This window comes from Martes martes (genome assembly GCF_963455335.1).
Source record: "Martes martes genome assembly, chromosome: 15".
Lineage (NCBI taxonomy): Eukaryota > Metazoa > Chordata > Mammalia > Carnivora > Mustelidae > Martes > Martes martes.
The window spans coordinates 43,021,516-43,049,132 of NC_137903.1; positions in this window are offsets into that span (position 1 = coordinate 43,021,516).

Here is a 27,617-nt window from a genome sequence, read left to right on the forward strand (position 1 = left end):
CCCAGGACCCTGAGATCATGACCTGAGCCAAAGGCACAGGCTTTAACCCACTGAGCCACCCAGGCGCCCCCTACATTGTTTTTCTTACACGCAACTTATTTCACATCCAGTTGAAGCATGATCCATTCTTGGGTCTGAAGTTAATTGTGTGGCTTCATTATTGAGAGGACTTTTGTTTTTTTTAAGATTTTATTTGTTTATTTGACAGAAAGCACAGGTAGGCACAGCAGCAGGCAGAGGGAGAGGGAGAAACAGACCCCATGCAGGACTCAAACCCAGGACCCTGGGATCATGACCTGAGCCGAAGGCAAATGCTTAACTGACTGAGCCAGCCGGGCACCCTTATTTAGAGGACTTCCCATCTTCCAGTTTCTTTGAGGAAAAGTGATTTGACTTGATCGTGTGCCTGTGGAGTCTGTGTCTCAGGTTTCTCTTCCAGGCTTGTCAATAAAACTGGTTTATGTCTGAGTATGAGATCCCTGTGCTCTATATCATAAAAACTGATGAATAAACATACTGCATTAGTTTACTATTGTGGCTACAATAAATGACCACAAACTTAGTGGCTTAAAACAACACACATTCATTACCTTACAGTTCTGTAGGTCAGAAATCTGATGAAGGTTTCACTGAGCTATACTGGTCTTAGCAGGGCGCATTCCTTCTGGAAGCTCCAGGGGGAGAATCGATTTCCTTGTCTTTTCTAGCTTCTAGAGGCTGCCCACATGCCTTAGCTGGAAGTCTTCTTCCATCTTCAAAGCTAGCAATGGTGAATCGGGTCTTTCTCCCATCATATCACTCTGAAACTAACTCCTCTTCTGCTTTCCACTTCCGCTTTGAGAACTCTTACTTTACATTGGGTCCACTTGGATAATCCAGTGTAATTTCCCCATTTTAGCAACTGATCAGCAATCTTACTTCCATTTGCAGCCTTGAAATAATTTAACATAATTTATTTCCATAATTTGTCATGTAACATGACATTTTCACACATCCAAAGACTAGGACATAGGCATTGTTGGTGGTTGTTCTTCTCTTTCCCACATGAATATAGAAGGAAGGATTTAAAGAGATGCTTAGTTAGTATTGTAAAAAATTTTTAAAACTTCCTGGCTCTCACAATAAGAACAAAAGCTTTTTCATCAATATATTCATTATTCCAGCATGAACTTGACCTTGTTCTTGAGCAGAGTCCACTCTTCCAATACTGTGAAGTGAGGAAGTCTTGTAAAAATAATGTCTGTTCATTGTAAGGTTTAGGCACAAGCATTCTGGAACATTATATCCATGCTAGGGAGGCAAATGCTGCAGAAAGTCTTTCCAGAGGAGGAGCGGGAGTACCTCATCAGTGGCAGTTTTTGAGGAAGAAAAACATGGCAAGAAAAGAATTGCACAAATAAGCATTAAACTCTGATTTTTAGGATCATGAACTAAATCTCTTTCATCTGCATGGGCTGAAAACCCACAGTATCAGTGTCAGGATGTAAGGAGGTAACTTGGAAGTTTTATTTCATATTTTCCTTTTTTTCATTAGGCTGCTCTCTGGAAATTGTGAAGGAGTGAGAGTTAATTTTTGATCTCTGACCTCTATTATGGTCATTCTGCATTACCCTTTATGATGCTCTGGAACATTGCTGGGGAAATTCGTTGACTGATAAAATCTTCAGTGTGCATGGAGGAGGGAATTTTTAAGAAGTCATTAGGGAAATAATAAATACATTGAAAAAAAATTAAGTAGCACAAATGTTATGTGAAAGGAATAGCTTTCCCAGTCTAGACTCCTATGTTCTGTTTCAGAGAAACATTTTCCTGCATATTACTTTAGAAGCATCTGTTTCCTGTGCATTCTTTTAGAATGTTGCCATGCATACACGCACATGCAGATATATAAAATATGCTCCTCTTTACACAAATGAAAGTATATGATAAACACTAGTTTGTATCTTATCTTTATTCACTTAACATAGTTTTGGAGATCTTCACATATTAGCAGATATAGATTCCCTTTACTCTTTTAATAGCTCACAGTAGTTATTTAAGCCTAGACTTTGTGCATTTCCAGGATGGAAGCCACATTTAAGTGCTTAGCGACATTTCCTGATGCTGTCTAGCTATTTTCTAGGAGCTAATCCAAGACAAAGATGCTGTCTGTAGGAGTATAGTAGGTTGTATTAATATTCATAAAATATCTTAATTTTCCCTATGGTGCCTACTCTGTTGAAGAATTTTCTATCCTTGTCTTGTTGAAGTAATGCATGGCCGTGTGATTTGCTTTGGTCAATGCAGTGTCAGAACTGTGACATTTCAAAGCAGAAGTTGCAAGGGCCATTTTATAGAGGGCTATATATCTTTTCCCTCTTTCATAAAAGGTGTGTATGTCCCAGAGGGATGTCACTCCTAATGCTAGGTTGTGGAATGAAGATGACATGGACCTATCCAGAATGGATGGGTAGCTTGAGTGAAAAATAAAACTGTTACCTTAAGTAGCTGCTATTGGAAGGTCTCTTGCAACTACATAATGACCTAGCCTGTCTGATATAGGGAACAACCTCAGGAATAGTCAGGAATGTGACAGTTTATAATAAAATAGTCCTACTGATTGTGAAATGGCTTTTCAATGACCCGTCTTTCCTAATTCCTTCCTCCTCAATTCATTAAATCAAATGACCAAAAACCCCACTAGTAATATAACATAGCATTCATTGACACATATAACATTTTCATTCTATTTATTCATTTCATTATGTTTTCATTCACTTCAACCACTTTTAGGCTATTTTGTCCCTAGATTTAAGTAATCAATATTTTTGTGCTTTAAAAACAAACAAAAACATATTGAGAACAAATGTCTCCTTCTGGCCATGATGGAGTCACTGGGTCCAGACTTCCCTCCCCACCATAAATAACTTAAAAAATCAGGCAGGATACATAAGGCAACTGTTTCAGATATCGGAAAACAGGTAGTGATGGGCTGTGACTTCTGAAAGTAGAGAAACAACTGAGGTGGACCTAAGATTGCCCAACTTTATGACTGGAGGCCCTTTCCTTACCCGGGTTCTAAGAGGGGGAGCCCAAACAGAGCATTGCAGAATTGCTGAGTTGCAGAGGTACATATTAGAGATCAGGAAGACTGAGGTTACTGGAACTATCAAGACAGACTATTGGAAAGGAGGAGGTTGTATAGAAAGTTTCAGAAATTTCATAGGGATTCCCTTGGGTCTGTTTTTGAAGACTTCTCCATGCACATATAGGGAGAAATGCCCCCAAAATCTGGGCTGGAAGATATTCATATTCTGAGCAGCCAGAGCAGAGAGTCCTTGTTGAGAACTTGGGCCATTTGGTGGAGACCCTAGAGGGGTCATGCCTTAATAATGGGACTGAACTAGCCATAGAGTAAAGACTACTCAAAGCTTAAAAACAATTGTCAAAAGATCCAGCTGATCTTTAAGTAATGTAATTCTGTCAAAACAAAGTAAAATGCTCTTTAAAGGAAGGCAACAAAATCCAGCATTCAACAACATAAAAATAACAAAGTTCAGCATTTGTTAAAAAACTACAATCATGTGAAAATGGGAAAGTATGATCCATACTCAGTAAAAAAATAAGTTGAAAGAAACACATCTGGAAATGACAGAGATGATTGAATTAATAAATAAGAAATTTAAATAGCTATTATACATATACATAAGTAAAGAAAAATTGGACACAATGATGAGAAAAATGAAAAATAGAAACTTCAGTTTTGAAAAACAAAACATCTAAAATGAAAAATCACTTGGTGGAATTTGTAGCAGATTAGACATTGCAGAAGGAGAAAATAGTGAATTTGAAAACATAAAAATAAAAACTATCCTAAGTAAAGCATTAAGATTTAAAAAAAAAAACCAAAACAAAACTGAAACAAAACTGAACAGAGAGAGCCTCAGTAATTTCAGAAAAATTTCAAGTACTCTAGCATATAGAAGTGTCCCAGAAGGATAGGGGAGGAGAGAAAATATTTAAATAAATAATGGCTTAAAATACTCTAAATTTGTTGAAAACTGTAAGCCCACAGATCTGAAATGCTTAAGGAGTTTTATACATGCTGAACACAAAGAAAACCTCATTAAGACATATCATATGACCAAATTGGTAAAAACCAGTGATAAGTAGAAAATCTTAAAAAGCGGGTGGAGGGGAAAAATAACATGTAGATAGAGGAATGAAGATAACAACTACCATAATTTTTCTCATCTGAAATGGTATGAACAAGAAGATAATGGAACAGCATCATGAAAGTGCTAAAATCAAAACCAAAACCAGAAACAGAACAATAATAGTGAACAACAGTACCTATCAAACTAGAATGAAAACGCTTAAAAATGGAGGTGAAATAATAACTCTTCAGACAAACAAAATTTAAAACAACTTGTATCCAGAAGAACTGAACTATAAGGTTTGTTAAAAAGATATTCTTGAGGCATAAATTTAGAACTATATGCAGAAATAAAGAGCCCTACAAATTGCAAGTATATGGATGAATTTAGCAGATATATTTATTTTAAGATTTCTTTAAAAGGTAGTCAACTAGGGTCATTTGTTTTGTTTCTTAAATTCCATATATGAGTGAAATCATATGGTATTTGTCTTTCTCTGACTTATTTCACTTAGCATATACTCTCTAGCTCTGTGTCATCGTGAATGGCAAGATTTCATTCTTTTTAATGGCTGAATAGTATTCCATTCTGTGTATATACCACATCTATATCCATTCATCAGTCGATGGATCTGGGCTCTTTCCGTAATTTGGCTATTGTTGATAATACTGCTATAAATAATCATGGGAGAAAAAAGAGAGTCAAACCACAAAAAAGACTCTTAACTATAGAGAACAAACAGGTGGTCACAGGAGGGGAGGTGGGTGGGGAGATGGGTGAAATAGGTGATGGGGATTAAGGAATGCACTTGCTGAGATGAATACCGAGTATTGTATGAAATGTTGAATCACTATATTGTACACCTGAAATTAATATCACACTGTATGTTAACTAACTGGAATTTAAATAAAAACTAAAAAAAGATAATCAAGTAAAGCAAAAAATAATATTATATTTTGAGGTTTGTAATACGTGCAGAAGTAAAATACATAATAGCACAAAGGATGGGAAAGAGGAAATGGAAGCATACTGACATAAGGGGTGTAATAGCATTTGAAGGTATAGACTGTGGTAAGTTAAAAATGTATGTTTTAAAATCCAAGAAGCAGCACACATGCATATGCACAAACCAAAAACTAAAAAGCATAGAGGTGTGGCTAATAAGCCGATAATAGTAATAAAATCTAATCAGAAAAGATATTTAATCCAAAAGAAGGCAGAATAATAGGGGAAAAAAGAAAGAATTAATGGGACAAATAGAAAACACTATCATGATAGTCAATGCCTAACCATATCAACAATCATATTTGATGTGAACTCTAAACACTTCAATTAAAGGGCTGACATTGTCAGAATGGATAAAACGACAAGAACTAATTGTTCTTGTTCTTCTTATGTTATCTACAGAAAGTCAACATTAAATATAAAGTCACAAATAGGTTAAATGTAAAAGGATGGAAAAAGATATACCTTAAAGACACTAATCAAATGACCACTCCACCTGCTATATTGATATCAGAAAAAGTAGATTTCAGAACAAGTTGTGTTACCAGGGTTATGATACAGAAAAAGCAATTGAAAAAAATGCAACCCCTGTTCATGATCAAACCCCCCAACACACTAGGAATAGAAGTACATTTTCTTTCTTTTTTTTTTGCAACTCCTTTTTTAAAAAATTAATTTCTTTTCAGTGTAACAGAATTCATTGTTTATGCACCACACCCAGTGCTCCATGCAGTATTTGCGCTCCTTAATACCCAACACCAGGCTCACCCAACCTCCCACCCCCCGCCCCTTCAAAACCCTCAGATTGTTTTTCAGAGTCTATAGTCTCTCATGGTTCATCTCCCCTTCCAATTTCCCTCAACTCCCTTCTCCTCTCCATCTCCCTGTGTCCTCATGTTATTTGTTATGCTCCACAAATAAGTGAAACCATATGATAATTGACTCTCTCTGCTTGACTTACTTCACTCAGCATAATCTCTTCCAGTCCCGTCCATGTTGCTACAAAAGTTGGGTATTGTGCTCGCTTTGGCGGCACATATACTAAAAAAAAAGTTGGCTATTCATCCTTTCTGATGGAGGCATAATACTCCATAGTGTATATGGACCACATCTTCCTTATCCATTTGTCCGTTGAAGGGCATCTTGGTTCTTTCCACAGCTTGGTGACCGTGGCCATTGCTGCTATAAACATTGGGGTACAGATGGCCCTTCTTTTCACTACATCTGTATCTTTGGGGTAAATACCCAGTAGTGCAATTGCAGGGTCATAGGGAAGCTCTATTTTTAATTTCTTGAGGAATCTCCACACTGTTCTCCAAAGTGGCTGCACCAACTTGCATTCCCACCAACAGTGGAAGAGGGTTCCCCTTTCTCCACATCCTCTCCAACACTTTTTATTTACTGTCTTGTTGATTTTGGCCATTCTAACTGGTGTAAGGTGGTATCTCAATGTGGTTTTAATTTGAATCTCCCTGATGGCTAGTGATGATGAACATTTTTTTATGTGTCTGATAGCCATTTTTATGTCTTCATTGGAGAAGTGTCTGTTCATGTCTTCTGCCCATTTTTTGACATGATTATCTGTTTTGTGTATGTTGAGTTTGAGAAGTTCTTTATAGATCCTGGATATCAACCTTTTGTCTGTACTGTCATTTGCAAATATCTTCTCCCATTCTGTGGGTTGCCTCTTTGTTTTGTTGACTGTTTCCTTTGCTGTGCAGAAGCTTTTGATCTTGATGAAGTCCCAAAAGTTCATCTTCGCTTTTGTTTCCTTTGCCTTTGGAGACATATCTTGAAAGAACTTGCTATGGCTGATATCGAAGAGGTTACTGCCTATGTTCTCCTCTATGATTCTGATGGATTCCTGTCTCTTGTTGAGGTTTTTTATCCATTTCGAGTTTATCTTTGTGTATGGTGTAAGAGAATGGTCGAGTTTCATTCTTCTACATATAGCTGTCCAATTTTCCCAGCACCATTTATTGAAGAGACTGTCTTTTTTCCACTGTAAATTTTTTCCTGCTCTGTCGAAGATTATTTGACCATAGAGTTGAGGGTCCATATCTGGGCTCTCTAATCAGTTTCTTTCTTATGCACTAACAATGAAAATACAGAAAGGGAAATTAGAGAATCGATTCCATTTACTATAGCACCAAGAACCATAAGATACCTGGGAATAAACTTAACCAGAGAGGTAAAGGATCTGTACTCGAGGAACTACAGAACACTCATGAATGAAATTGAAGACACAAAAAGATGGAAGACCATTCCATGCTCTTGGATCGGTAGAATAAACATTGTTAAAATGTCTATACTGCCTAGAGCAATCTATACTTTTAATGCCATTCTGATCAAAATTCCACCAGTATTTTTCAAAGAGTTGGAGCAAATAATCCTAAAATTTGTATGGAATCAGAAGAGACCCCGGATTGCTAAGGAAATGTTGAAAAAGAAAAACAAAACTGGGGGCCTCACGTTACCTGATTTCAAGCTTTACTACAAAGATGTGATCACCAAGACAGCGTGGTACTGACATAAAAACAGACACATAGACCAAAAGTATATTTTCTTAACTTGACTTAATGGGATATTTACAAAAACCTTCAGTGAATGTTATACTTAATTGGGGAGCAAGTAAGTACTTTTCCACTTAAGATTGGGAACAAGTCAAGAAAGTTTGTTCTCACCACTTCTATCTAACATGTTATTGATGGTCCTGGCTGGTATAATAAGGCAGGAAAAAGAAATAGAAGGCACACAGTTAGAAAGGAGGAAGAAAATGTTCTTATTTCTGGATAACATTATGGTTACTATGGGCTGGAGGAAGAAAATGTTTTATTTGTGGATAACCTGATGGTTGTTATGGGCTGAGTGTGTCCCTCAAAATTTGTATATTGAAGCCCTCAGCTCCCAGTCCTGTGACTGTATTTGGAGACAGGGCCTTTAAAGAGTGATTAAGTTAAAATGAGACCATTAAGGTGGACCGCAATCCAGTCAGACCAGTGTCCTTTAAGAAGAGGAAATTTGGACACAAAGAGACACCAGGAGCTTGCATACACAAAGAAAGCAACATGCGAAGACATGGCAGAAAGTTTCCATCTCTAAACCAAGGAGAGAGTCCCCCGAAGAAAACAAATCTGCTGATACCTTAATCTCCAGGACTGCAAGAGATTAATTTCTGTTGTTTAAGCTACCCAGTGTGTGGCATTTGTTACAACAGACCTAGCAAACCATTACAATGGTATTATAGAAAGCCCTAAGTAATATGGAAGATAAAAAGTTATTAGAACAAATAAGTAAATTTAGCAAGGTCACAGGATACAAGATTGATAACAAAACCAGTTGTGTTTATTCATACGAGCTACAAATAATTGGAAGAGTGGACTGAAAATGCAATACCACTACCGTAGCAAAAAAACCCCATGAAATCATAAAATACTTAAGAATAATTTAGCAAAATATTTTCAGTATTTGTGAATGAAAACTACAAAATGTTGATGAGAGAAATTAAAAAGTTGAGAGGTATATCATGCTTATGAATTAAAAGTCTCAGCATTTGTATGTAAATCATATCTCCCCGACTTTCATCTGCAGATTCAATCCCAATCATGGTTCTCTTCTGTATAAGTTGACATAGTCCTTCTGCAGTTTATATGGAAATGTAAAAGGCCTAGAATAGCCAGAAATTTTTGAAAAAGTAAAAGAAGTAGGTAAAGACTTGCACTACATAATTTCAGTTGTTACTACACAACTACAGAATTTAAGACAGTGTGATATTCATGTAAGGACAGTTCATGAAACAGAATGGTCCAGATAAAGATTCACCACATATATAGTCAATTGCTTTTGACAAAGGAACCAAGGAAATTCAACAGGAGAAAGGATGTTCTTTTCAACAAATTATGCTGGAACTAATATTCACATGGAAAAAAGTCAGCATTTATATACTTTATATAATATATATAAATATAATAAATATATATATGTACTTTATTTTTTATTATTTATTTTCCTATTTTTTTATTATGTTGTTAGCCACTGTATAGTACATAATTAGTTTTTGATGCAGTGTTCAATGATTCATTAGTTAAGTATAACACCCAGTGCTCAACACAACATGTGCCCTCCTCAATATCCATCATCCTGTTACCCCCTCCTCCCACCCTCTTCACCTCTGAAACCTTCAGATTGTTTTCCGGGGTCCATAGTCTCTCATGATTCATTTCCCTGTTTGATTTCTTTCCTTTTGGATTCCTCCCCCCCCCCCCCACCCTTCCCCTGTGGTCCTCTGTGATATTACTTATGTTCCACATATAAGTGAAACCATATGGTAATTGTCTTTCTCTGCTTGACTTATTTCACTTATTTCCCCTCCAGTTCCATCCATGTTGATGCAAATGATGGGTATTCATCATTTGAGGGCTGAATAATATTCCATTGTATGTATGTACCACATCTTCTTTATCCATTCATAGTTTGGCTATTGTGGACATTGCTGCTGTGAACACTGGGGTGCATGTGACCCTTCTTTTCACTATATCTGTATCTTTGGGGTAAATACCGAGTAGTGTGATTGCTGGGTTGTAGGGTAGCTCTATTCTTAACATCTTGAGGAACCTCCATACTGTTTTCCAAAGTGGCTATACCACCTTGCATTTCCACCAACAGTGTAAGAGTGTTCCCCTTTCTTCACATCCTCACCAACATTTGTGGTTTCCTGTTTTGTTAATATTTGCCATTCTGATTGGTATAAGGTGGTATCTCATTGTGGTTTTGATTTGTGTTTGTATTTCCCTGACAGCTAGTGATGTTGAGCATTTTTTCATGTGTCTGTTAGCCATTTGTATGTCTTCTTTGGAGAAGTGTGTGTTCATATACTCTGCCTATTTTTTGACTGGGTTATTAGTCTTTTGAGTGTTGAGTTTGAGGAGTTCTTTATAGATCTTGCATATCAGCCCTTTATCTGTAATGTCATTTGCAAATATCTTCTCCCATTCCACGGGCTGCCTCTTAGTTTTGTTGACTGTTTCCTTTGCTGTGCAGAAACTTTTTTATATTGATGAAGTCCCAAACGTTCATTTTTGCTTTTGTTTCACTTCTCTTTGTCTTGAAGAAAGTTACTATGGCTGATGTCAAAGAGGTTACTGCCTATGTTCTCCTCTAGGATTTGTTCTCCTCTAGGATTTTTAAAAAATTATTTAAAAAGATTTTATTTATTTATTTGCAGAGAGAGATCACAAGTAGGCAGAGAGATAGGCAGAGAGAGGGGAGGGGGAAGCGGGCTCCCCACTGAGCGGAGAGCCCAATGTGGGGTTCGATCCTAGGACCCTGGGATCATGACCTGTGTCGAAGGTAGAGGCTTAACCCACTGAGCCACCCAGGTGCCCCTCCTCTAGGATTTTGATGGATTCCTGTCTCACACTGAGGTATTTCATCCATTAGAGTTTATCTTTGTGTATGGTGTAAGGGAATGGTCCAGTTTCATTCTTCTATATGTAGCTGTCCAATTTTCCCAGAACCACTTATTGAAGAGACTGTCTTTTTTCCATTGGATATTTTTTTCTGATTTGTCAAATCAGGAATTAGTTGACCATAGAGTTGATGGTCCATTTCTGAAGTCTCTATTCTGTTCCATTGGTCTATGTGTCTTTTTTTTCTTTTTTTTATGTGTCTGTTTTTGTGCCAATACCGTGCTGTCTTGGTGATCATAGCTTTGTAATATAGATTGAAATCAGGCAACGTTATGCCCCCAGTTTTGTTTTTCTGTTTCATCATTCCCTTGGCCATTCAAGGGATGTCTTTTTTCATGTCTTTTCTGGTTCCATACAAATTTTAGGATTGTTTGTTCCAGCTCTTTGAAAAATGCCAATAGTATTTTAATAGGGATAGCATTGAAAGTATAAATTGCTCTGGGCAGGGTAAGTATTTTAACAATGTTTATTCTTCCAATCCATGAGCATGGGATATTTTTCCATCTTTTTGTGTCTTCCTCAGTTTCTTTCATAAGTGTTCTGTAGTTTCTAGAGTATAGATCCCTTACCTCTTTAGTTAGGTTTGTTCCTAGGTATCTTATGGGTTTTGTTGCTATTGCAAATGGAATAAGTTCCTTAATTTCTCTTTCTACAGTTACATTATTAGCATATAGAAAAGCAACTAATTTCTATGCATTGATTTTGTATCCTGCCACATTGCTTAATTGCTATATGAGTCCTAGTAATTTGGGGGTGAAATCTTTTGAGCTTTCACATAAAATATCATGTCATCTGCTAAGAGGGAGAGTTTGACTTCTTCTTTGCCAATTTGGATGCCTTTTATTTCTTTTTGTTGTGTGATTGCTGAGGCTAGGACTTCTAGCACTATGTTGAACAATAGTGGTAAGAATGGGCATCGCTGTCATGTTCCTGATCTTAAGGGAAAAGCTTTCAGGTTTTCCCCATTGATAATGATATTCACTGTGGCTTTTCATAGATAGTTTTTATGATATTGAGGCATGTTCCCTCTATTCCTATACTCTGAAGAGTTTTAATCAGGAACGGATGTTGTATTTTGTCAAATGCTTTTTCTGCATATATACTTTATATAATAAACATTAATGTACTTGAAATGGATTAAGAGATAAAACTTAAAACCTCCAGAGAAAAACAGGAGAAACATCTCCATGACCTTGAGATAAATTTTTTTGACATATAAATCATTAAACATAAATTTTGAACATTTAAAATAAAAAAAAATTAAAATTAAGATCTTTTCTTTAAAAGGTAAAAGTAAAATAAAAGCCACAGATTGGAAGAAAATGCTCATAGTATCTATATCAGGAAAGGACTTGTATCCAGGATATATAAAGAACACTTAGAACTTGATCACAAGAATAAAGATGGCTCAATTGAAAGAAGCAAAATATTCTGTATCACTTTGCAAGAGAAGATACATACATGGCCAATATCATAAGAAAATAAACTCAATATTATTTCTCATCAAGAAAAGTGATTAAAATGGGGTGCCTGGGTGGCCCAGTGGGTTAAAGCCTCTGCCTTCTGCTCAGGTCATGATCCCAGTGTCCTGGGATCGAGCCCCACATCGGGCTGACTGCTTAGCAGGGAGCCTGCTTCTCCTCTCTCTCTGCCTGCTTCTCTGCCTACTTGTGAACTCCGTCTGTCAAATAAATAAATAAAATCTTTAAAAAAAAAAAAGAAAAGTGATTAAAACCACAATGACATACCACTACAACTCTTCTAGGACTGAAATTGTAAAAAATGACCACATTAAGTGTTGGGGAGACTGTAGAGCAACTGGAGCTTTCATACATTGTAGATGGGAATGCAAAATGTTACAAACAATTTGGAAAACAATTTGGCAATTTCTTGTGAAGTTTAACATATACTTATCATATGACTCAATAATTCCATTTCAAGAGAAAAGAAAAGTCCACATGAAGAGAGGCACATGAATGTTCATAGCAACCCAAATCATAAGTCTCAAATTGTAAGTCTCAAACAGGGAATAACCTAAATATCTATCATTGGGTGGTAAACTGTGATATGTCCATACAGTGAACACCACTCAGCAACAAAAAAGGAATGAACTATTACTAATATGTGCAACAACATAGATGAATCTCAAAAACATGTTAAGTGAAAGAAGCCAGATACAAAATAGTGCTTAAGCTATCATTCCATTCAAAAGAAGTTAAAGAATAGATAAAACCAATCTAAAGGAGTAGAAAATAGGTCATTGGTTGGATGGAACAAGGGGTAGAGGACTTGAATATAAAGGCTACGAAGGAATATGAAGGATATTGTTAGGGAAATGGAAATAGTCTATGTTTTTATTATAGTGCTGATTATACATATATATATATATACACACACATGTAAATGCACATACTCATATTTATATTTGTCAAACTCATTAAAATATACACTTAAAATGGGCATTTTAGTTTATGGAAATTCTTCAGTAAAATTGGTCAAAATAGTTTAAAAAACTATTTATTTAAAATATTTATTTAAAACATAATGGAACCTTGACATTTCAGTCTCTGTACAAATCAATGAGAGCAACTCAATATCACCAGATGTTTCTCAGGAGGCTAAGGAACTTTTGCAGTTTCAAAATTTAGGCATGACAGGATCCTTCCATGAATTGTAAATGATCTTACTTATTTTTTCCTCATATTCTTTAGCTTGTTGGATAAATCATTATTTGCTTATATTTTTCTAAATTTTCAAATGAAATTTCTTCTTACCCCCCATCTTTTTTTTTTTTTTTTTTTTTTTTTTTTTTTTTTACTACCAGCAACAAAGTGTTTCCCTGGCTCTTCATCTGTTTCAAAGGGAAGATATACCTCTTCTCTCTTAAGCTCACAAGTTCTCCCCCTTAACTTTTTACTGAATGAAACATTCATTGAAATAGAAAACACAACCTACGTTTTGAGAAAAGAAATCACAGCAAAATATCAGTAGAAGCTGGAAGAGCTGAGTTCCCATCCTGCCTCTTCTGTGAATCTGCCATGTTATGTTGGTCCAGTTGGCCAGTCCCTCATTCCACAAACTCCCTAACTCTGACCTCAATTTTCTCATCTCCAAAAGGAGAAAGGTGAACTCTATGATCTATAAAAACCTTTACATTAGTCCCTTCTCATTTGCATACTGTATCCTCTGATATATAGCTGTCCACTTCCTGCTGGCAGCATAGGAGGAGGAAGACGGTGCATTTCAAGCATCTTCCCAAGGCTCAATTAAGTACAGGCAACCAAAATGAGCACACCTGGGAGGAGACACAGCTGTTAACAACTCTCTCCAACAAGCACGGCATACTTGCACCAAGGGCTCTCACACATGTGGATCTCCACATGAATGGGCAAGAAAGGTTTATTACCACAGTTTTATGGATGACTGTCTTAAACCACAAGATATGCCTTGATCCTTCATACCTTAACCCGGGTCAGCCTCTGGAGTCTTTCTCTTCACCTTACGGATTTGGCACAAGTCAAAACCTCAGTAGGGAAACCCCCTCAAGCTTCCAATCATTTAGGCTCAACCTCTGTTTCACTGCCAAAAATAACATTTGGACAAAATATAAGACTGAAAAAAAGATGTATAAACTTGCTTTTTCACAGCCTTCTTCCCAGTTTCAACCTATTTCAAGGAATGTTTGGACTTTGCATAAAGTCTTAGGTGTGGCTAGGACCAAAGAGAAGGCTCTGTGGGAATATGGTGGCAATGATGACAGAATGCAGAAAGCTTCTTCCTCTGATGCATGTCTGTAGCAGGTTTTGCCCATTTCACACTGGCCCCCTGGATCAGTTGTTCTTCCATATCCCATCAAAATGATCCTTACTCTGTGTGCGAATCTTTGTTGAGCTCTTAATGTATATTAAGCATTGCTAAAGAGACAACCATGAATAAGAACCTGGGGGCTTTGGAGTCTGACTGCCTTGGTCCTAATCTTGTTTTAGCAGCTCTGTGACCAGGGGCAAGATAGTCATGATATTCACTAAACTTTAGTTTCCTCATCAATAAAATGGGGAGAATAAAAAAAAAATACACCTTCAAAGATTAACAGAGCTAGTGCTCATAAAACACAGAGCACGGTGTTTTGTACTTGGAATGTCTTCTCTGACTGTTAGCAAGCATCCTCATCATTAATTGAGATAGAGAGACTTTAGTGGCAGATGTGAATGGAGCAGGAATATTCTTTGGGGATCCCAAGTAAGAGGTGATTGGTTCTTTTTTTTTTTTTTTTTTTAAGATTTTATTTATTTATTTGAGAGAGAGACAGTGAGAGAGAGCACCAGAGGGTAGAAGGTCAGAGGGAGAAGCATACTTCCCATGGAGCTGGGAGCCCGACGTGGGACTCGATCCCAGGACTCCGGGATCATGACCTGAGCTGAAGGCAGTTGCTTAACGAACTGAGCCACCCAGGTGCAGGAGAGATGATTAGTTCTGACCAGGTTAATGAGGATGGCTTTTCAGAGGAGGGGACACTTTGGCTGTCCTGAAGCATGAGTGGGAGTTTGATAGCTGGGAACCATAAGAGGGTGTTCTGGCTGGATGGGTCAGCAATACAGTCCCTCCGTGATCTCCTCCAGAAGGATGTGATTGCTCAGACTTTTTTTTAAAAGGTAAAAAGCCACAAACTCACTCTGGGAGCAACTGTGGTGGAAGGAAAATTAAGCTGTAGCCTGTTCGTGGATCTCCTGCTGAAGCTGAGCAAATTTCTCAGACTGGTGACTCACCAAGAGTACAAACTACATGTACCTGTTGCATAAACCCAGTGCTTTTGGTTTATTTTTGTCTTGTTTCCCTAACCTCTCTTTGTTCCGGTCTTAATGCCCAGTGTACCGATGAGACCGGCTTCAATGTGATGAGCTCCACTGTGGCTTTTGGCACTTGTTAAACATTTGTGTGGCCAACAGAATGTGTTCCTCTTTGCCCTGTCTTCCTTCATTCCTTCTGGGAAAGTGGTCTTCATGCTAACATGGAGTAGCTGTCACTTCAGCACTTCGTTCCAGAATAGATACACAACCGGAATGACTTTTTTTTATTGAAGATTTTATTTATTTATTTGACAGACAGAGATCACAAGTACGCAGAGAGGCAGACAGAGAGAGAAGGAGGGGAAGCAGGCTCCCCACCGAGCAGAGAGCCCGATGTGAGGCTCGATCCCAGGACCCCGGGATCCTGACCTGAGCTGAAGGCAGAGGCTTTAACCCACTGAGCCACCCAGGTGCCCCCAGAATGACTCTTTACTGAGCCTTACACAGGGCACTTTCAAGCCCTTTTCTCACTTAGTCCTCACAACAATCCTCTGAAGGTGACATTATTGTCCCATTTCATGGTTGAGACTCATATGGGGAAGCCACTGGCCAATGTCAGCCATCTTGAGTGTGAGGCACTCTGCTTGAGAGACTTTTCCTTGGGTTCACTCTCTTCACTAGAGCACATGCGCATGAGGCGCTCAGGACTGGGAAGAGCGACTGTGTGGGGAAGGCGGAGCCCTGGAGCCATCTCTTTCTTCATGTGTCCCTCAAGCTCCATCCATGACTATTGAATGTGTCCTCACAATGCTGCCAAGATTCCCACGTCTATGCTTTGAAGTCAAGTAGAGAAAGCTTATTTCTTCCCTCTGTCTGCTTTCATGGATCTGAGGAAAGTTTAATCATTAATACCCTTATCCTCATCACTTTTCATGGCCCCTTCTCTAGTCTTTTTTTTTCTTTTTTTTCTTTTTTAAAGCAGGCTCCAATCCAGCATGGAGACCAATACAGGGCTTGAACTCATGACCCTTAGATCAAGACCTGAGCTGAGATCAAAAGTTAGTGCTTAACTGACAAAGCCACACAGGTGCCCCTATTTTTTTTTTTTTTTTTTTTAAGGCAAAACAGTTTCCATTTGTAAGCTTTGGTGTTAAAGTCTGGCAGAAGCAAAGAAAAGCAAGTGACCATGTGACTATGTGTAGGAATCTGATTGGCTCTCAAAGGTCCCAGAAAGTGAACCACTTTTATTTGTGTGGATGGTTTTCTCAGGTAGTGAATAGTGACAACTTTCATCACCATTTTCACTTCATTTTGCTTAAGGGAAAAAAAATCTGGGGCTCCTGGGTGGCTCTGTTGTTAAGCGTCTGCCTTTGCCTCAGGTCATGATCCCAGGGTACTGGGACTGAGCCCCGCAAGAAGCCTGCTTCTCCCTTTCCCGCGCCCCCTTCTTATGTTCCCTCTCTCACTGTCTCTCTCTCTCTGTGTCAAATAATTACATAAAATCTTTAAGAAAGAAAGAAAGGAAGAGAGAAAGAAAGAAAGAGGAAAAAATCCATTACCTGCTTCTTCAAGGTCCTGTTCTGTGATTTCTGGCACAGGAAACTTGTGAAAGCTCTTAAAGAATAATAAATTGAACTCACTCCAGCATGAGCACTTTATCTACAATCCCTGATCAACTCTTCCATTCCTACCGAATTCCCAGGTTTGTAGAGACTCTTCCTCAACTGTCCTCCTAAACCAAGAGACTATTTCCATTAATTAAAATGCTTTTTTCTCATTAAGAAGCCAACACTGCAATGGCATTTTTTCCCTTTCTTCCCCTGCCTGCTTGCTTTGACTGGTGGTGGGATTAATTGGGCCACGATCAATCTCCTAAAAGACAGCAAATTGGGAATGGCAGGTGGAAGGAGGAAAGCATGAATATTAATTAGCCAAGATTCCAAACAGAAGCCTTTTAATTATATTAAAACACACAGGCCTGCAGGCAGTGAGATAGTTCCTGTTGTAAATCTGCCGGCAGGCCATTACCTCAGCAATGTCAATGCCTTTTAATGAATGAATATATACATTTCAAGTGGGGGAGAGAAAAATACTTTCTTGTTTATAAATATTAAAAAGAAAACTATCAATGTGAAGGGATATCCATGACAGCTCCTCTCAGGCTGGAGGTGTTGGGGAAGGCGGGGAAGCCAGTCTCTCTAGACGGCTCATCCCAGGCTGTGAAACCGAAGCCTGTGGCTAATACGGGGACCGATGCAATTTGAAACAGATGACTGGAAGCCAGGCTGAGCCAGAGGCTTCACTTCTCTGTAGGTCGGTGAGTGAGGCACATAAGGAAATTACATTAACTGGTCAGGTCACCTCAGAACAATTTGCCACAGGAAACGAGGAAGTCAGGGGCTTTCAGGACTTGTGAACATGAAGAAAGCATTTAAGGATTGAAGGGTGGCCAGCCCCTGTCAAGGGAAGGGGCCACAGACTGAGAAGTGCTAGAATTGCAGAGCAATAAAGAAATGAAATTTGAGAAAGCAGATTTCAGGAGATCTGGAATTCCCTTGAGAATATCCATCAAGGAAGTCAGAAGGAAATATAGATACAATGGTGGTGAGAATGCGACAGTGGGAGGGGAAGGCAGGCTTGGTGTATTTTCGGAACATAGGCGAGGTTTGGTGGAGTGAAGTTGGGAGTCGTGACCAAGAAAGAATTCTTGAGATGTCTTTGGTGCAAAAAGGTGGTTTTATTGAAGGACGGCAACAACACTTGTGGGCAGAAAGAGGGGTTACACCTGGCTTGTGAGGGGTGGCTAATTATACACTTGGGAATTGGGGGTGGGGGGGGAAAGGGAGGCTTTCAAAAGAACTTTCATATGCTAAAGGGGACCTACAAGATCCTGGAGGCCTTTGCCATCACCAAGTTAAGGTTGTTTTCCCCTCTCCTAAGGCATTAAGTCAATTGGGAGCTTCCTGGAGAAATGTCACACAACTCCTACCCAGGGCAGGAGGGGGCAGCGGCTTTCAGAGAGCAGAATTGCTGCACTGAGTTGTAGTTGGGGAACTTCCAGTAAATTACGGCTATCATGACACTTTGAAGATCTTGTCATCTCCGTGCCAATGCTGGATAAGTAGTAGAGACATTTCACAGTTAGCCTCTTATCAGAGATGGCACATTCATATCTTTCTGATTAAGGTGAACTCAGTTTTTTGAGTAAGCCAATGAAATGAAAGCTTCAAAAGAACACACCAGCCCCATGATAGGAGGAAGGGTGAGTGACTGAAAGGCGAGGGAGTTTGGGGAGGAAACTGCTTGTCGGGGAATGATTAATTCAGAAAACTGGTCCTGTTACCAGACTCTCCTGGACTTGTTTCTAAGGATTAGGGAGCTGCCCATAGAATAGACCAAGGGGTTCTCATACAGACTCTGCACGAGGTTGGAAGTAGAGGGTACTCTGGGATTTAATATAAGGAGTGTCTGTGTGTGTGTGTGAGAGAGAGAGAGAGAGAGAACGAGAGTGAGCAAGTGCAAGTGTAGGGGGGGAGTGGTAGATTAAAGGTGACTACAACTTTCTTCTTCCCTTTGCCATTCTCTTCTTCCCTCCTCTTGGACTTTACCAATAGAACGTGACAGAGATGGTGCTATGAGGCCAGACCTTAAAAGATCTATAGCTTTTTCTATCCATTTTCTTGGAACTCAGCCACCATACCATGAGCAATCCCAAGAAACCATGTGGTGAGACAAATGGGAGGGAAACAAAAACCCCCAGTCCATAGCCCTAGCTGGGCTCCCAGCCTACATCCAGCACTAATATCCAGCCATTGGGAATGAGGCCATTTTTGATCATCTGGTTATCCTAGTGCCCCACCACCAAGTGAAGCAGAAGAAACAATCAATACACAGGATCAGAGAAATAATACGTTGTTATTTTTTTGAGCTACTAAGTTTTGGGGTGGCTCGTTACACAGAAATAGATAATCAAAACGTGTGGGATCGCCACACTTTGGAGAGATGATTGACTTCACTGGAGTGCAGCTTAGTCAGGGGAGGGGTGGATGGAAACTGGAAGCAACACCTGTAGTAAGATGTAGGCCAGCAGCCAGTGGGAAGGTACTTCCACAGGACAAACAGGGAAGGAGGAGAAGTGAGGGTGACTGAGGGAAGGCAGGTAGTCCTTATTCTTACATACATGGGCAACATGCGCCTGATGAAATTCTAGAAAGATTTGGGGAGACCTTGATGGAAGTGAAGGTGAGACCTAGAGTTTACACAATGGTGAGTAGACTTGAACAAGAGAACCCCAGCCTGTGCAGACTTTTGTTATTAGTCTGTAACCTTGATGTCAGCTGAGTCCTCTCTTCTTGAGATCTAGATGAGATTGGATCAAATCTCTAATTTCACATGTCATGTAAGATCAAAGCTTCCCCAGGATTACTGTGCATTTCTACGGGAATTACTCTCTCCTCTTTAGCACTGGCTCTAAACTCTTGCTTCCTCCATTTATGGGTCATCTCATTGTTTACTTTATGCCGTTACTGTTTCATGTAATATCAACCTAAACACAAAATTCAATTCACAAAATGTCAACCTAAATATGAAATGTAAGCCTCCTCTTCAACGCCATAGTTTCTACTTATCAAAGCAATTTTTGTGATTAGTTGATTTTAATAAGGATTCTGGGAATATAAGAAGAGGACTTTAAATTGTAGCAGTACAAACTTGAAATTGAACCGGAATCTGTCCTCACTGTTAAAAATGTCTCTGGGTGCTCAGCCACTCAGGGGCTTCACAAACACTGTCATTCCAAGTACAGGTGGAGGCTCATTCTGAGCCATATTTCCTTCCACCCTTCCATCTTTCAGCTGGAAACCAAATTCCTTTCATCTCATGTACAACAGCCATCTATCTATTTATTCTGCTCAGTGTCTCACTCTCTGTCCTAAGCTGCTTATCAGGGTATTTACTGAGTAAAGACAGTTGCCCTCCAAAGAGCAGTTGTGATGTCCGTTGTTATAGTAATAACATTTCACTCTATCACTTTATACCCTACTAAAATCACACAGTTTCCAGCAAAGATGGCCCGTGTTGGTCTCTCTCCTCTGCTCTGTCTCTCTGGGAGAGGAAAATCAAACATAAGAAACCTGGACCAGACTAAACTCACCGCCATTCCTCTTCTTCCTTCCTCTTGAAAGGTGGGGAAAACGCCCCGTCAGGGGTGCTGCGGTGTGGTGCTTTCTTTGTAAGTCCCCTAGGTTGCCCAGGTGAGGAAGGAAGAGTTTTTGAATCTCTTCTCTGGGTTTCTTGGTACAGGGTGTCTCCTGTCTCATATCAACCTCGCCCCTAGACTAGGGAGAGCAAACGTGGGCATGGGGAGGCAGCCTCTTAGGGGCAAATGCAGCAACGTCCTGCCTCGACATGAAGAATCCCTTGCCATCATGCTGAATTTCCCCGACACCCTGGATGTGCATGACTCCAGGATGTACCCGTCTGTGTGTGTGTGCTTACTTCTCCATGGGTAGCGTGGGCTAACTCTCCAGCCTGGTTTTCCAAGACACCTCATCTAAACCAATTACACACGATTTCTTGCTTGCAGAGCTGTGGAATGGGTTGGTGAGACCTAATGTCTTTTTGTGAAGTCTCAACCCATCTGATGTGTATTAACTGGCAGCAACTCCTTCCTCCTTCCCCCACCCTGACCCCCACCATCTCCTCAGAACTTCCAGAACAGTCTGTTCTCTGACTGGGAGGAGCCCTACATTTCCCCTAATTCTTCTTATTCATTAAACTGAATGTGGGGCCTAAATGGGAACTGAGAGACTATCAGGTTCTCTCTGCTCCCTGAAAATCAGACTGTGAAGAGCTTGAGCCTCTGTCTCCATCCTGAGCCTAATTCATCACCAGCTCAACATTCTTTGTCTGACAGGTCTCCTTCAAGGACGTCTTGACACTTAGAAAATTGCCGACAAAAATGACCTGTGCTCAGAACTTGTGAGGTGTTGCTTGTTTTTCTGAGTGATATGTCCGAGAAAGTGAGTGTACAGTTTCATTGAGAAATTCATTCATTCATTCATTTGAATTGAATGACTCCATCGTAGATTCCCTAGGAAGTCAAGTATGAATGGGCCATAGAATCTTGTATTGAGAGAGTTTACAGTTCTGTAGGAAAAATAAGATAATCCTGCCTATCCTGTTTTGACAGGGTCGATGCCCTCTTGGAAATGGGAGCTCCAACGGAGTCAGAGCTGTATGGGTGATTTATGGCACCATCCTGTAGAATCCCATTCTCCCTTTTGTCCATTGGCAAGTGGCTCCTCTCTCCCCTCCCAATTCTCTGAAGTTGTGATCTGCAGCGTTCCTTTGGGTCCATTCATGCATTTTCTGGCAGCCCTCTCAGACGACAGGGATGTTTTAGGCCCCTCATTATGTCAAAGAACTCCCATGAATCTTTAATTGTCTTCTGACTTTGACCCTGTTTTCTTATCCATGGCCATTTCCCTGAAGAGTTCTCAAGCTGCCCCCAAATTTACCTTTCAACGTACATCATGTTACTCTTTTTGTACTTTGTTCTGGTGCTATAGTTTGCAGACATTTTCTCAGTCATTATGTGTCAAAACTGTTGATCTGTAAGCATAAAACAAGTGGCAGAGATGAAGGATATGTTGGCAAAGCCAGCCCCCTGCAGGAGGCGCTAAGTTCAAGGTAGCATGGTAGCACCCTTTCCCTGTGGCCAGCATTTGCAATATGGCGCAGAACATGCGGCGGCTGAGTCTGCAGGCATCTCATGTGTTGGTACTCAGGTCCGGGGAAAGAGAACTGTATGTCTAGCATACTTAAGTGGATTTTTTTCCCTGAAAATATTTTAAAGAAAACAGCATAACAACAAGTCAACATTACAATGTCATCACATTAAAATACATATGCAAGGATAAGGTGTGACCCAAAGTAAATAAAACACATAGGAAACTATTAGTTTTGGCTCTGGTGATCGGGAGAGGCTTCCTGGAGGAGGTGGCCTTTGATATGGCATTATATTATATTCTTTGCAGTGAATAATGAGACTATTCACCGTGGAATAAACAAATTAACTCCAGGGGAGTGAAATGTGGTTAAGAGAGCAGAACTATGGTCCTTTCTTATGGAGCTGCATTTGCTCCCAATAAAATGTTACAAGCTTACAATTTCAGGAGCCATTGTGCTGGTTACTTATAGGAAGCAAGCCTGGGCATTGCTTTTTAAAATTTTTCTTTGTCTTCTTGAAATATAAGAACTATTTCCTATTCGTGTTTATATTCTTAGAACCTAGCACAGTACCTGGCAAATGGCTCAATAATTTGTCAGCTCATTGGCTGAGTGAGTGAATGTTAATTGCTCAACCTAGTTGAATTGTTTTGGTTCTGTCCGGCCCCATGTCTGCATTCAAGCATTTATCTGTCAAATGTAAAGTGTCTGTACTTAACATTATAGTGCCTTTGCTTGTATAGTTCAACACTCAGAAAAGTATTATACGGGAGGGTGGTGTTCTGCTTTATTTAACAAATTATAAAGTAGATAAATAGGTATGTTAAAAAGATGTTCAGGATTTCTTTGAATACATTAGGATAGTTTTCAAAGTATTATTCAAAGATAGTAATGTACTATTCAAAGATAGTAATGAGGTTAATGGAATCCTGCCAATCTGACTGCCTCAGAATCTGGGAAACTTAAAGCAATTCAGATCTTGGGGACTTCTTCCTTCTGTATTTTTGAAAATTTCCCCAAGTGATCCTGATATATAGCCAGGTTGAGAACCACTGCCTTAATCTTTAAAATAACATTAAAATTTCAAAAATCCTAACTCTTGGCAGTTTTCCAGAAATGGGTCACGTGGTAGAGGCCCACTGAGGGTCCACCCAGGCAGCTATTGGAAGGGCAGTATGGTCTCTCTGTAGGCGCTCACTTAGCACTCCTCTGCTCTTCTCCCAACAATATGTTTGTTGTGTGTTCACAATCCCTTTCTCTGAATGCAAATCATGCCCATTTATCTTAGGATTTTGAGACAGCACTCATTTCAAATAACCTTCCTTGTTATTCTCATGAGGAGAAGCGGGCTACCAACATCCATACTTTTGAGAAGTAGCTCCATGCACACAAAGAAATCAGACTTAGCCAGTGACCTGGAGCTGGTAACAGGAGCTTGAGGTCATATCAGTGTCACCCCACCTTGCTGTGTCTCTTCAGCAGCTGTGGCCCGGGAGCTCTGTGTGCATCTCTAGTCCTCACAGCAATCCTGCAAAGGAGCCTGTCTCTGGAGGCTTCCATTTTGTGGATGGAGTGTTCCGAGAGCTGATAGTCTCTAGGACATTGCTGCCATTAAAATCCAGTGGCTCACCCTGGCAAGGACTTCTGGATGTTCACTAAACCCCATTGCCTTCTCCTCGGGGATGCACACCTTCACTACATTTCCCTGCATCCCTTGCTGTTAGGTGTGGCCCTGTGACTGAGATTTGGCCAATAGAATGTGGGTCCACTTCTGCACTTAGCCCATTAAGAATCCCCAGTATAATCCTTTGGGCCCCTTTTCTTTTCCCATCAGTAGGCTGTATGCAGCAGACAAAGAAGCCCTAGAAGATTCAGAGAAAGCTCTGAATGATTGTATGAATCCTTATCGGAGAGACTCTAGGAGAAATAAACTTCTACTGAGTTATGATACAGAGATTTTGGGGAGACTCGTTGCAGCAGTGACCGTCCCCTGACTAATACAGTCACCGTCCCTTTGATCTCCAGCCTCTGCTGCTGTCACCCCAACCTCTAACAGGAGAGCTCCAGACCAGGGGGCCGAGGGAAGAGGTCTTCTGAGGAGCTGCCAGGAGGACAGCGTGACATGGTGCGTGAGTACAGGTTTGGAGCTGGAAGATGTGGGTTCGAATGCTCACTTTCTGCCTAACTATTCGACCTAAACACGTTACATATCTTAAGAGCCCTAGCGTCTCCTCATTTGAATTGGAAATTATCAGAGATAACCTGAAAGAGAATCTGGCCATGGAGCTCAGAATCTAAAGACTTCAGAAATGCAGCAAGGCTGTAGCAGAAAGTGAAGGAAGAATCAAAGAGAAGCAGTTTGTAGCTCCAGGTAGCAAGTCGAGGCGGCCCAGCCCACCACTGCAGCTCTCCTGAGCAGTGTCCCACCACGCAGCTCTGTGGTGAGCACTTCCCATGCATTATCTGTTGCATTTGGTGCCCTAGTGACAACTGGATGGTATACGTACCAGAATAACCACTTTGGGGATAAGGCTTATCTAGATCAAGTGTGCTGCTAGATAATTTTTTGAGGTATTTGTTCCTGCTTCTTGTTTCAGAATAATGATAAAATGCAAGTTCAGTGAGGGGAGGGCTCTTGTGTGTCTCTGCCCCACCATATGCCAAGCGTCCGGCCCAATGCCTGGCACAGAGTATATGCTCCACCTGTTATTTTTGGCCGGATGATGGACTAATCTCTTTGAAGAACAAATGAGTAATTTGTTCCTTTGCTTTTATCCCCACACCTTCCTCCTCTTACCTAGGGATAGAATCATCAGGCCTGTGTGTTCAGGCTTCTGGACTCCCATGCTTCTGGAATTGATGATTTTTTTGTTTTAAAGCCAAAAAAGAAGCTGACAGGTATTCAGAAGAAATGTCTCACTCAGGTTGAGGCTTTGGTTTAAAGAAGCAGAACTGGGTTTGAGAGATGATAGGGTCGTGTGCCCTGACAGAACTCTGGGTGGACGAGGGCTCTCGTGGGTCAGCATGTGAACACCCATTGGTTTAGACACTGAGTGTCAGGCAGGGTACCCAACTCATCCTAGTTTTCTGGATTTTAGTACTGAAAGGCTTGCTTCCTGTAAACCTCATCTGTCACCCTGTACTGCCCTGTCTGGGGATCTATAATGAAAGATCATCGTGACAGGCTTGGTATGGAGGAAATGGATGCTTCCACCTTCAAGTGGACCCTCAGGGCTCAGACTTCAAGAACTCAGGGTGCCCAAGACAGACTAAAGAACAGAGGCCCTTCGCCATGTTCTCTGAACACAAAAGTCTTCGGAGATTCTTGAACATTCCTGTGTTCTCCATGATCGTCCCTCCCCCCCAAATGTTGCAGGGAATACATTTCTTTCCTGCTAGTGAAGATCCAGAGGCAGATTCAATTTGACTTGGAAAAAGAGAACATACGATGCTTCTTCTACCTAAGGAGGTGAGCTAGTTCATCCCAGCCACAAAGACTAGCCCAAAGGTCCAGAGCTAAGTCATTGTAGAATCACTACTTGAATACAGATCTCTCTGGCCCAGATTGTGGTTTTTTTTTTCCATTTACAGTACCTTCAGAGGCACAGTAGCCCCAAATACTGAGTGAAAATGAAATGAACAATTTGTCCGTTCCAATGAACCTTTGGATGCAGCTATTTCTTTGTTTCATCTGCTTGACTTGACTTAGCCTACAGCACCCATTTGCCTTCCTTCCAGTCCAGATTTCTCAGTCTCTGACGCTCGAGACTCCTGCTTTTAGCCCTAACCCACCTTTTCTGGCTGATAGCCCATAACTTCTTCAATGTTACCATGCATAGCCAGGCAGGGCCTCCCCATGCTTTCCCACGTCTCAGCACCTGTCTTCTGCTGTGCCTGCTTCCTGGAAGGCCCTTCTCCCATCCTCCCTTGTCCTTCAAGTACTCAGGAAGGCATTCTTGATCTATCCTTTCTGATCTCCTGCAGTTAACTGTCCCCTGCCTTCAGGTACCGCTATAGGAACTCATTCTGCTTATAGGAGGGTTCCTCGAGGGCCGGGCCCATGCTGTGCATCTCTTATAGCCCCCAAGAGAACCTAGCATGCAAGTCTGCACATAGTAGGCGCTCTGTCTATATTTGTTGACATGCTGCAGAGGATTAAAGAAAGAGACACATGTTTAAGTTTTCCCTAGCGTGTGATTTAGAGTTGGGATGAAGGCTAATCTGATGGAGTGTGTTTATGGTGGGAAAATCAGGTGGGAAAATTGAGAGTGGGGCCAGGAGCCCCTTTCCTTCTGAGACTGCCCCTGAAAGTCTCAGAAAGAGCCAGAGACTGATCTCTCTGGTCGGTGAGAATGATCAGAAGTCAGCTTCATCCACGTGTCAGGACACAGCTCCCCGGGGGTGAAACCCCATTGTGAGGCTCTCCTTCCAGCCTGCACGTAACAAGGGCAGGCAGTCAGCGGACTCTCTGGATCTGCTCTGCTGAGCTCCCCCAGGTCTGTGCTTAGAAGTGCCTGGGATGTCAGTTACCCGGGATGTCAGGCATTGTCTTCCAGCCTGGGGAGAGCAGAGGGGGCTGGTGTTGGGAGGAGGGAAGGAGAGCAGCTCTCAGCCTGGAGAACTGCTGTAGGAGCTAGAGCTCTGCCTTCCCTCACCGCACACATCTTCTCCAAATGTGCCCTTGATGTTGCATCCTCCAACCCAAACAAAAAACCTGGAGAAAAAATGATTTTGTGGCTAGCTCTGTTTTCAGTACCGTGGAACATTTGCCGGCATGGTGATCCATCACCAGATTTTTTTTTTTTTTTAAACCCTGCAAGATAGCCGCTTGCCTTTTTGATCAGTGTGTTCACATCCATGTCGCTAGTTACTTTCTCTTGAGGCCAAGTTTTCTTTTCTTTCTTTCTTTCTTTTTTTTTTTTTTTCTGATTTTTGCCATCTGTGCCGTATTTCTTTAGAGTTTTTCTTCTCTCATCCCTTCTTTAATGCCAGGAGAAGTAATACCAATGGCCTGGAGAGATTCCAATGCTTGATGCACAGGAACTGGCTAAAAATCTCAACATTACTTCACACACATTCTGGAAATTTCTCTCTTCAATTTTTGTAAGTGGGCATGTCACGTGCACTGCACAAGAAAATGAGGCTCACAGTTCTGCCCAACTCAGGGGCCGGTGAGTTACCTGCTCTTAGAACATTGCTCGGTGGGCCCCAGGTCCCCGCTACTGCCTGCAGTCCTGGGAGACAAGATGATTTGGCATGGCCAGTGATTTGGCATGGCCAGACCGAGGAATTGTAACTTTGACCGAGGGGAGTGAAACCTTCCTCTTTCCTCGCGCATTGAACTCTGTCTCAAGTCAGCTGTGAGATCTATGAAGCGTAAGACCCAGCTACATCTTTAGAGGGCTGTAGGAGAGTCTCCTTTTCCCCTCAAATTGTCCTGTGGTAGGAAGAGACTAAGACAGAGAAACAAAAACTTCTACCAAATAGCTTTG